Source organism: Ranitomeya imitator, chromosome 1 (genome assembly GCF_032444005.1).
Source record: "Ranitomeya imitator isolate aRanImi1 chromosome 1, aRanImi1.pri, whole genome shotgun sequence".
NCBI classification, from domain to species: Eukaryota; Metazoa; Chordata; class Amphibia; order Anura; family Dendrobatidae; genus Ranitomeya; species Ranitomeya imitator.
Window position 1 is genome coordinate 1,206,128,746 of NC_091282.1, and position 12,158 is coordinate 1,206,140,903.

The following is a 12,158-nucleotide window of genomic DNA, read 5'->3' on the forward strand; positions in this document are numbered from 1 at the left end:
TCCAAGGACGGGAAGGGAACACCTATAAAAGCGTTTGAGAGCCGAGCTGCAGTATCTGAGAACAGTGAGTGCACAGTGTGCGGGGTTGTGGTGTACTGATCCGTACACTGTGTGCTTCTGGCAGCCTTAGAACCTAATAATGGTTCAGTTCGACCACCATATGATGTCAACGCTTAAATCATAGTTAATCAAACAAATATTCAACAAACTAAGCCTGGCTCCTTGTAGCACATCGAAGCACTAAGAAAAATGATAGCTTGGTCCATGTAAAAGTAACCTTTGTGTGGCCGAGGGGCTCGGTGCACCCATGGCGTGGCCGAGGGGCTCGGTTCTCCCATGGCGTGGCCGAGGGGCTCGGTTCTCCCATGGCGTGGCCGAGGGGATCGGTTCTCCCATGGCGTGGCCTAGAGGCTCGGTGCACCTTTGGTGTGGCCGAGAGGCTCGGTGCACCTTCCCACCCCCGTTTATTTGTGTATCTCTCCCCACGTCTTCCTTGATTGACAGTCTGTTTCCATTATTGTCTCACGATTACGCTGATAGTGCACGAGCCTGTGCAGAATAAAACCAAAAGACTGGAGAAAGGGGTTTCAGCGCCTGCACTTTCGTGTGCAAGATTTCAATGGAGATATGTGGTCAGATATAAAAATAAGTGATGGAATTAGGCCATATCGTAGGAATACCCTTAACTATCACTAGGATGTGCCGTAACATACTGATTAGTGAGGGTCCGACTTTTGAGACCCTCTCATTGACAAGAGAAGGACTTGGACAATCACGTTTCATGGTCTGATTACAGACAAAGCAATGTATAAATGTCTACTAGGCTTTGTGGTCTTAAGAGACTCTCTTGTGGTCTGTAATCGGACATTGAAACCTGGATGTCTGACACCGACCAAAAACATCGCACATGGACCGTTTGGTGGCACATACAGACGTGGCCAAAAGTGTCACCTTTTGAAATTGTTCCAGAAAATGAAGTATTTCTCCCAGAAAATTATTGTAATTACTCATGTTTTGCTATACACGTGTTGGACATAATGTCACACAAATATCAAAAATGGACCGGACAAAATTGTTGTCACCTTTGCAAAATGTGGGTAAACAACTTTGTTTCAACCATGTGATGCTTGTTCAAACTCACCTGTGGCAAGTAACAAGTGTGGGCAATATGAAAATCACACCTGAATCCAGATAAAAGGGAGGAAGTTGATTCCATATGTGCATTGTGTGTCTGTGTGTGCTGCACTAAGAGTGGAGAACAGAAAGACGACAAGAGAACTGTCTGAGCACTTCAACGATTTTGGTTAACAACATTAACAATCTCAAGGTTACAAGTCCATCTCCAGAGATCTTGTCCACGGCGTTAAGATAATCAAGAAGATTATAACCCATGGCACAGTAGCTAATCTCCCTGGACGTGGATGGCAGAGAAAAATTGAGGAAAGGTTGCAACGCAGGGTAGACCGGATTGTGGATAAGCAGCCTCAATAAAGGTCCACTGAAATTCAAACTGTACTGCAGGCTCAGGGTGAATCAATGTCAGCACAAACTATCTGTCAACATTTGAATGAAATGAAGCGTTATGGCAGGAGACTCAGGAGGATCCCACTGCTGACAGACATAACAAATCTAAACTGCAGTTTGCCAAAATGTATGTGAGTAACCCAAAATCCTCCTGGGCAAAATTTTTGATGACCGATCATACCAAGATAGAGCTTTTTGGTAAACCATATCATTCTACTGTTTACCAAAAATGGAATGAGGCCTACAAAGAAAAGAACACAGTACCTACAGTCAAATATGGTGGAGATTCAAAGATGTTTTAGGGTTGTTTTGCTGCCACTGGCACTGGGTGCCTTAACTGTGTGCAAGGCATCATGAAATGTGAAATCTGAAGTGTAAAACACTGTAGCGCGCAATATCAGAAAGCTGGGTTTGCATCCTAGGTCATGGGTCTTCCAGCAGGGCAATCCCAAACTTACTTCAAGAAGCTCCCAGAAATGAATGCAAACCAAGCTCTGGAGAGTTCTGAAGTGGCAGCAATGGGTCTGGATCTAAATCCCATTGATAAACTGTGCAGAGATCTTTAAAATTGCTGTTGGGAGAAGGCGCCTTCAAATATGAGAGACCCTCGCTCTCCCTCCATCTCACTCTCTCCATCTCGCTCTATCTCTCCATCTTGCTATCTGTCTCCATCTCACGCTCTCCCTCCATCTTTCTCTCTCCATCTCGCTCTCTCTCCCCATCTCGTTCTCTCTCCATCTCGTTCTCTCCATCTCGCGCTCTCTCCATCTCGCTCTCTCTCCAACTTGTTCTTTCTCCATCTTGCGCTCTCTCTCCATCTCACGCTCTCTCCATCTCATGCTCTCTCTCTCCATCTCACTCGCTTTCCATCTCGCTCTCTGTCCAACTTGTTCTTTCTCCATCTTGCGCTCTCTCTCCATCTCACGCTCTCTCCATCTCACGCTCTCTCCATCTTGCTCGCTTTCCATCTCGCTCTCTCTCCATCTCGCACTCTCTCCATTTCACTCTCCGTCTCATGCTCTCTCTCTCCATCTTGCTCGCTTTCCATCTCGCTTTCTCTCCATCTCGCGCTCTCTCTCTCCATCTCGCGCTCTCTCCATCTCGCGCGCTCTCCATCTCACTCTCCGTCTCATGCTCTCTCCATCTTGCTCGCTTTCCATTTCGCTCTCTCTCCATCTCGCGCTCTCTCCATCTCACTCTCCGTCTCATGCTCTCTCCATCTTGCTCGCTTTCCATCTCGCTCTCTCTCCATCTCGCGCTCTCTCCATCTCACTCTCCGTCTCATGCTCTCTCCATCTTGCTCGCTTTCCATCTCGCTCTCTCTCCATCTCGCGCTCTCTCTCTCCATCTCGCGCTTTCTCCATCTCACTCTCCGTCTCATGCTCTCTCCATCTTGCTCGCTTTCCATCTCACTGTCTCTCCATCTCGCGCGCTCTCCATCTCACTCTCCGTCTCATGCTATCTCTCTCTCCATCTCGCTCTCTCTCCATCTTGCTCGCTTTCCATCTCGCTCTCTCTCCATCTCGCTCTCCATCGCGTTCTCTCTCCATTTCGCTCGCGCTCTCTCTCCATCTCGTGTTCTCTCTTTTCTTTTCTTTTTCACATAGGAATAAAAAACAGCTTATTTAGAGTTTTCCAGCAGGTTTTGATGTGGATTTTGCAGGCAGAATCTGCTATAAATTCAAGTAAAACATGTCAGTAGACTTCAATGTGGAGTTTGAGAAAAAAAATGTATGTAAAATTACAATTGCATTTTTTTTCTGCGCCATAAAAAAGGCTTAGAAAAAGATGTGTCCAATCTGCTCTTAAAATAAAAAAAAACAACAAAATAAAATGAAGAACGCCTTGTGAAGAGCAGAACAAAAATGATTACCTCAATGAACAAAAATAAAAAAAAAGAATTTGTGATAAATATTGACCTGTCCATTCAAGGACATTTTAGCTATAGTATGAAATCCTGTTTTTCTTGTCTGTGGAATTGCCTTTGTACTGTTTGTTGTGAAACTGCCACCCACGAAACTGTTTTCTTTTCTTTTCTTTCTTTCCTGTTTTGTCTCTTTGTTTAAACATGCAAAACTTGTATAACCACTAAACCTACTGAAACAACTATATAAAGAAGGGATAGCACTTTGAAGGCAGGCGTGCTTCAGAGACTTCCCAGTGATACACTATACAAGACGTGTCTTGTGTATTATTTCTGGTGATTCCCCACTTCCAAAGGCTGCTCCGACTGAGTGTGATCCCGACATTTCCTGGCGCCTGAACAGGGACCCGAGGTCTGTGTATTCCTTCAAGAACACCAGCAGAATACGAACGGAAAGAGAATCTGGGATAATGGACGGCAGATGAACAAAAACCTGGCCAGGTAAGAGACACTGTTAGATCTCTTATATCTGCCCTGCACTGTCCGTAAGATTTTCTGTGTCGTGTTCTTTAGCGGGTAGTTCTAGTAGAGGAGGATACCTGTTATGTTTGCTAATGACAGGTGTTATGAAGGCAATCCAGAAACACAGTGTGCTTAGCGATCAGAGCGCACACAGTGATCTGACAAATACCCAAAAATACAAGAACGAGCTCTGAGACGTGGAAACTCTGTAGACTGCACACCTGATCCTATCCTAAACACAACTAAAAGCGGCTGTGGATTGCGCCTAACAAGTACCTAGGCAACTCGGCACAGCCTAAGAAACTAGCTAGCCTGAAGATAGAAAAATAGGCCTGACTTGCCCCAGAGAAATTCCCCAAAGGAAAAGGCAGCCCCCCACATATAATGACTGTGAGTAAGATGAAAAGACAAAACGTAGGGATGAAATAGATTCAGCAAAGTGGGGCCTGATATTCTAGGACAGAGCGAGGACAGTAAAGCGAACTTTGCAGTCTACAAAAAACCCTAAAGCAAAACCACGCAAAGGGGGCAAAAAAAAACCACCGTGCCGAACTAACGGCACGGCGGTACACCCTTTGCGTCTCAGAGCTTCCAGCAAAACAAAAGACAAGCTGGACAGAAAAAAAAGCAACAAAAAAAAGCAAAAAGCACTTAGCTATACAGAGCAGCAGGTCACAGGAACAATCAGGAGAAGCTCAGATCCAACACTGAAACATTGACAAGGAGCAAGGATAGCAGCATCAGGCGGAGTTAAGTAATGAAGCAGTTAACGAGCTCACCAGAACACCTGAGGGAGGAAGCTCAGAAGCTGCAGTACCACTTGTGACCACAGGAGTGAATTCAGCCACAGAATTCACAACAGTACCCCCCCCTTGAGGAGGGGTCACCGAACCCTCACCAGAACCCCCAGGCCGACCAGGATGAGCCGCATGAAAGGCACGAACAAGATCGGAAGCATGAACATCAGAGGCAAAAACCCAGGAATTATCTTCCTGAGCATAACCCTTCCATTTAACCAGATACTGGAGTTTCCGTCTAGAAACACGAGAATCCAAAATCTTCTCCACAATATACTCCAATTCCCCCTCCACCAAAACCGGGGCAGGAGGCTCAACAGATGGAACCATAGGTGCCACGTATCTCCGCAACAACGACCTATGGAATACATTATGTATGGAAAAGGAGTCTGGGAGGGTCAAACGAAAAGACACAGGATTGAGAACCTCAGAAATCCTATACGGACCAATAAAACGAGGTTTAAATTTAGGAGAGGAAACCTTCATAGGAATATGACGAGAAGATAACCAAACCAGATCCCCAACACGAAGTCGGGGACCCACACGGCGTCTGCGATTAGCGAAAAGTTGAGCTTTCTCCTGGGACAAGATCAAATTGTCCACTACCCAAGTCCAGATCTGCTGCAACCTATCCACCACAGAATCCACACCAGGACAGTCCGAAGACTCAACCTGTCCTGAAGAGAAACGAGGATGGAACCCAGAATTGCAAAAAAATGGAGAAACCAAGGTAGCCGAGCTGGCCCGATTATTAAGGGCGAACTCAGCCAACGGCAAAAAGGACACCCAATCATCCTGGTCTGCAGAAACAAAACATCTCAGATATGTTTCCAAGGTCTGATTGGTTCGTTCGGTCTGGCCATTAGTCTGAGGATGGAAAGCCGAGGAAAAGGATAGGTCAATGCCCATCCTACCACAAAAGGCTCGCCAAAACCTTGAAACAAACTGGGAACCTCTGTCAGAAACAATATTCTCAGGAATGCCATGCAACCGAACCACATGCTGAAAGAACAAAGGTACCAAATCAGAGGAGGAAGGCAATTTAGCCAAGGGCACCAGATGGACCATTTTAGAAAAGCGATCACAGACCACCCAAATGACTGACATCTTTTGAGAAACGGGAAGGTCAGAAATGAAATCCATCGAAATATGTGTCCAAGGCCTCTTTGGGACCGGCAAGGGCAAAAGCAACCCACTGGCACGAGAACAGCAGGGCTTAGCCCTAGCACAAATCCCACAGGACTGCACAAAAGTACGTACATCCCGTGACAGAGATGGCCACCAGAAGGATCTAGCCACTAACTCTCTGGTACCAAAGATTCCAGGATGACCAGCCAACACCGAACAATGAAGTTCAGAGATAAGTTTATTAGTCCACCTATCAGGGACGAACAGTTTCTCTGCTGGACAACGATCAGGTTTATTCGCCTGAAATTTTTGCAGCACCCGCCGCAAATCAGGGGAGATGGCAGACACAATGACTCCTTCCTTGAGGATACCCGCTGGCTCAGATAAACCCGGAGAGTCGGGCACAAAACTCCTAGACAGAGCATCCGCCTTCACATTTTTAGAGCCCGGAAGGTACGAAATCACAAAGTCGAAGCGGGCAAAAAATAACGACCAACGGGCCTGTCTAGGATTCAAGCGCTTGGCAGACTCGAGATAAGTCAAGTTCTTATGATCAGTCAATACCATCACGCGATGCTTAGCTCCTTCAAGCCAATGACGCCACTCCTCGAATGCCCACTTCATGGCCAGCAACTCTCGATTGCCCACATCATAATTACGCTCAGCGGGCGAAAACTTCCTGGAAAAGAAAGCACATGGTTTCATCACTGAGCAATCAGAACCTCTCTGTGACAAAACCGCCCCTGCTCCAATCTCAGAAGCATCAACCTCGACCTGGGACGGAAGAGAAACATCTGGCTGACACAACACAGGGGCAGAACAAAAACGACGCTTCAACTCCTGAAAAGCTTCCACAGCAGCAGAAGACCAATTAACCAAATCAGCACCCTTCTTGGTCAAATCGGTCAATGGTTTGGCAATGCTAGAAAAATTACAGATGAAGCGACGATAAAAATTAGCAAAGCCCAGGAACTTTTGCAGACTTTTCAGAGATGTCGGCTGAATCCAATCCTGGATGGCTTGGACCTTAACTGGATCCATCTCGATAGTAGAAGGGGTAAACATGAACCCCAAAAATGAAACTTTCTGCACACCGAAGAGACACTTTGATCCCTTCACAAACAAAGAGTTAGCACGCAGGACCTGAAAAACCATTCTGACCTGCTTCACATGAGACTCCCAATCATCTGAGAAGATCAAAATGTCATCCAAGTAAACAATCAGGAATTTATCCAGATACTCACGGAAGATGTCATGCATAAAAGACTGAAACACAGATGGAGCATTGGCAAGTCCGAACGGCATCACTAGATACTCAAAATGACCCTCGGGCGTATTGAATGCAGTTTTCCATTCATCTCCTTGCCTGATTCTCACCAGATTATACGCACCACGAAGATCTATCTTAGTGAACCAACTAGCCCCCTTAATCCGAGCAAACAAGTCAGATAACAATGGCAAGGGATACTGAAATTTAACAGTGATCTTATTAAGAAGGCGGTAATCAATACACGGTCTCAGCGAACCATCCTTCTTGGCTACAAAGAAGAACCCTGCTCCCAGTGGTGATGACGATGGGCGAATATGTCCCTTCTCCAGGGATTCCTTCACATAACTGCGCATAGCGGCGTGTTCGGGCACGGATAAATTAAATAATCGACCTTTAGGGAATTTACTACCAGGAATCAAATCGATAGCACAATCACAATCCCTATGCGGAGGTAGAGCATCGGACTTGGGCTCTTCAAATACATCCTGATAATCAGACAAGAACTCTGGGACCTCAGAAGGGGTGGATGACGAAATCGACAAAAATGGAACATCACCATGTACCCCCTGACAACCCCAGCTGGATACCGACATGGAATTCCAATCCAATACTGGATTATGGGTTTGTAGCCATGGCAACCCCAACACGACCACATCATGCAAATTATGCAACACCAGAAAGCGAATAACTTCCTGATGTGCAGGAGCCATGCACATGGTCAGCTGGGCCCAGTATTGAGGTTTATTCTTGGCCAAAGGTGTAGCATCAATTCCTCTCAATGGAATAGGACACCGCAAAGGCTCCAAGAAAAACCCACAACGTTTAGCATAATCCAAATCCATCAGATTCAGGGCAGCGCCCGAATCCACAAACGCCATGACAGAAAACGACGACAAAGAGCATATCAAGGTAATGGACAGAAGGAATTTGGACTGTACAGTACCAATGACGGCAGACCTAGCGGACCGCTTAGTGCGCTTAGGACAATCAGAAATAGCATGAGTGGAATCACCACAGTAGAAACACAGACCATTCAGACGTCTGTATTCCTGCCGTTCAACTCTAGTCATAGTCCTATCGCACTGCATAGGCTCAGGTTTAACCTCAGGCAGTACCGCCAAATGGTGCACAGATTTACGCTCGCGCAAGCGTCGACCGATCTGAATGGCCAAAGACAAAGACTCATTCAAACCAGCAGGCATAGGAAATCCCACCATGACATCCTTAAGAGCCTCAGAGAGACCCTTTCTGAACAAAGCTGCCAGCGCAGATTCATTCCACTGAGTGATTACTGACCATTTCCTAAATTTCTGACAATATACTTCTATATCATCCTGACCCTGGCCCCAAGCCAGCAAATTTTTCTCAGCCTGATCCACTGAATTAGGCTCATCGTACAGCAATCCGAGCGCCAGGAAAAACGCATCGACACTACTCAATGCAGGGTCTCCTGGCGCAAGAGAAAATGCCCAGTCTTGAGGGTCGCCGCGCAAAAAAGAAATAATAATCAAAACCTGTTGAATAGGATTACCAGAAGAATGAGGTTTCAAGGCCAGAAATAGCTTACAATTATTTTTGAAACTTAGAAACTTAGTTCTATCTCCAAAAAACAAATCAGGAATAGGAATTCTTGGTTCTAACATAGATTTCTGATCAATAGTATCTTGAATTTTTTGTACATTTATAACGAGATTATCCATTGAAGAGCACAGACCCTGAATATCCATGTCCACACCTGTGTCCAGAATCACCCAAATGTCTAGGGGAAAAAAAAAGAAATGAACACAGAGCAGAAAAAAAAAAAAAATGATGTCAGAACTTTTTCTTTCCCTCTATTGAGAATCATTAGTTTGGCTCCTTGTACTGTTATGTTTGCTAATGACAGGTGTTATGAAGGCAATCCAGAAACACAGTGTGCTTAGCGATCAGAGCGCACACAGTGATCTGACAAATACCCAAAAATGCAAGAACGAGCTCTGAGACGTGGAAACTCTGCAGACTGCACACCTGATCCTATCCTAAACACAACTAAAAGCGGCTGTGGATTGCGCCTAACAACTACCTAGGCAACTCGGCACAGCCTAAGAAACTAGCTAGCCTGAAGATAGAAAAATAGGCCTGACTTGCCCCAGAGAAATTCCCCAAAGGAAAAGGCAGCCCCCCACATATAATGACTGTGAGTAAGATGAAAAGACAAAACGTAGGGATGAAATAGATTCAGCAAAGTGGGGCCCGATATTCTAGGACAGAGCGAGGACAGTAAAGCGAACTTTGCAGTCTACAAAAAACCCTAAAGCAAAACCACGCAAAGGGGGCAAAAAAAAACCCACCGTGCCGAACTAACGGCACGGCGGTACACCCTTTGCGTCTCAGAGCTTCCAGCAAAACAAAAGACAAGCTGGACAGAAAAAAAAGCAACAAAAAAAAGCAAAAAGCACTTAGCTATACAGAGCAGCAGGTCACAGGAACAATCAGGAGAAGCTCAGATCCAACACTGAAACATTGACAAGGAGCAAGGATAGCAGCATCAGGCGGAGTTAAGTAATGAAGCAGTTAACGAGCTCACCAGAACACCTGAGGGAGGAAGCTCAGAAGCTGCAGTACCACCTGTGACCACAGGAGTGAATTCAGCCACAGAATTCACAACAGATACCTATAGCTCGGGTTCTTGAACTATTTAGGAATTGATCACCTCACGGAGTACGGCATTGAATGAGAGTGAATGTGAATAGAAGGTGTGTGGAAGTTGGGAATAGCCCTATAAGCCGCCCAGGGGGTTGAAACAGAAGAAGTGACTGTCCCACTGGGCAACGTGGTTGCGTCCTTTCGGGGAGACCTCCGCGCCTATGTTCAATCTCTGATCCTGTCTTTGACAAAAATCTGGTGACGGATAAGTGTATGATAGTATGAGCCCAGGACAGATAAATTAGCCTGGGAGAAGAATACGTTGTATGTGATAGTATAAGCCCAGGACACAGGGCCGGCTCCAGGTTTTTGAGGGCCCCGGGCGAAAGAGTCTCAGTGGGCCCCCCCCCCCCTTTAACACATACCCGATTTATGATGCACAGATATGGCAGAGAAATGTATAGTACAATGCCAGATTTCACTTCTTACATGAGTGACAGCTATTGTAAATTCTGCAGTGTATATATACAGGACAGGAGGAGTGGTACTGTGCAGTGTATATATACAGGAGGAAAGGTGCTGTGCAGTGTATATATACAGGAGAGGTGCTGTGCAATGTATACATACAGGAGGAAAGGTGCTGTGCAGTGTATATATACAGGGGGAAAGGTGCTGTGCAGTGTATATATACAGGAGAGGTGCTGTGCAGTGTCGTGAGCAGGGCGTTGTTGTATCAGAAAATCTTTTCTGTTTTGAGTTTTTCTATGAAACAAAGACTTTTCTACATAAACAACGTTGTTTGGTTTTGCGGCCCTAACAGATCTGTGCTACAAAGTAACATCGCTCGGGCATTAATGAGGGACCTGATGCTGAATCCTTTCCACAAACCCTAATGACCCAATTAGTGCCCCGTCATTAGAAGCTCATTAAACGCCTCCCTGTCCCGAGCAATCATGTACAGTATGGGGGGATCCTGCAGCCCACCCGTGACTGCTCCATACCATACACTGCCCTCTGTCGCTCTCACTATTATCCTGTGCATTTCTCCTTCATCGTTACCCCATGTTACACTTGTCACCCCCCACTACAGAGTAGCAGGGCAGCCAATGTCACCCCCTCCCGGACCCTAATGGCAGCAGGAAATGTCTGCTCCTCTATTGGGTTGGAACCTGATTTAATGAAGGAATAATGTGGATTTGTTGCCGGTGGCTGCAGGGGAAGGGTTAAGTGATGCCATGTCCTTGGTGGGAGCAGTGGCAGCTGCTGGGACCTGGACAGACACAACCAATGTTGCTGTGACTGCACAGTGTCACCTGGAGGAGAGAAGCTGAGACTCCGGAGCAGAAATCACCCACATGCCAGCACTGGGCAAAGTCCCTCCAGTCACCAGCATGGGGCCACGGGCCCCAACCTACAGCCCACATGGCAGCAGCTCCCCTTCCTCCTGGCATCTGGTTAACCCCATTTATGCGGGTCAGATTGTTATATTTAAGGTTTAGCAATAACCTTCATACAGATGGGAAGGGGTTAAGCTTCTTCCTACCCCACTGGTGCAGGTTTGGTGCAGCATGCATGTATTCTGGGGTTCTGGGAGAGCTGGGTGGCTGCAGGCTGCACCCCACCAGCTGCTCCTCCAGACATCACCCACATTTTTAGGCAGCAGAGACAGACAGCAGCAGACTGAGCCACAGGACCAACTGCAATTATTGCTGGATACCTTTGCACTCTGGTAGGACTAGCTCCTCCGGAATCTTCCTGATAAGTTCAGCTCAGCAGCACTGTCTGCAGCCAGCCAGGGGCCAGAGCAGAGAACGTGCTCTCTCCGCCCACAATGTCACACTGGCTGCCTTCTCTTAACCCCTGTGTGTGCCTGCCTGGCTGCACTGACTGAGTGAGAAGATGCTTGTGTCAGAGCTGGCACATAGGGGTTAAGAGAACGCAGCCAGCAGTGACATTGTGGGCGGAGAGAGCATGTTATCTCCTGCTCTGCTCTCCCAGCTGCTAGTGGGCCCCCCTTTCTTCCCAAGGCCCCGGCATTTGCCCGCTGTGCCGGGTGCTGACGCCGGCCCTGCCAGGACAGATAAATTAGCCTGGGACAAGATACGTTGTATGTTCTTTTTCTTTTTCTGTCTGGTTGCATTTGTGTTGTTTGCTATAGGTGTAGGAATCAGGATTTTCTTACATCAACACAGTTTAAACATCCTAGCTCCTTAGGAAGAAGGTAACGAGGTATTCTCATACCCAAACGCCACCTAGGGCAAGAAAAAGACATCCTAGCTCCTTAGGAAGAAGGTAACGAGGTATTCTCATACCCAAACGCCACCTAGGGCAAGAAAGCTCAGGATAAGAAAATGGGGAATAAGCAAACAAAGTCGGAACCAGAAGAATTAGATATCTATACTATCATAAAGGAGAGAAGTGGTGAAGA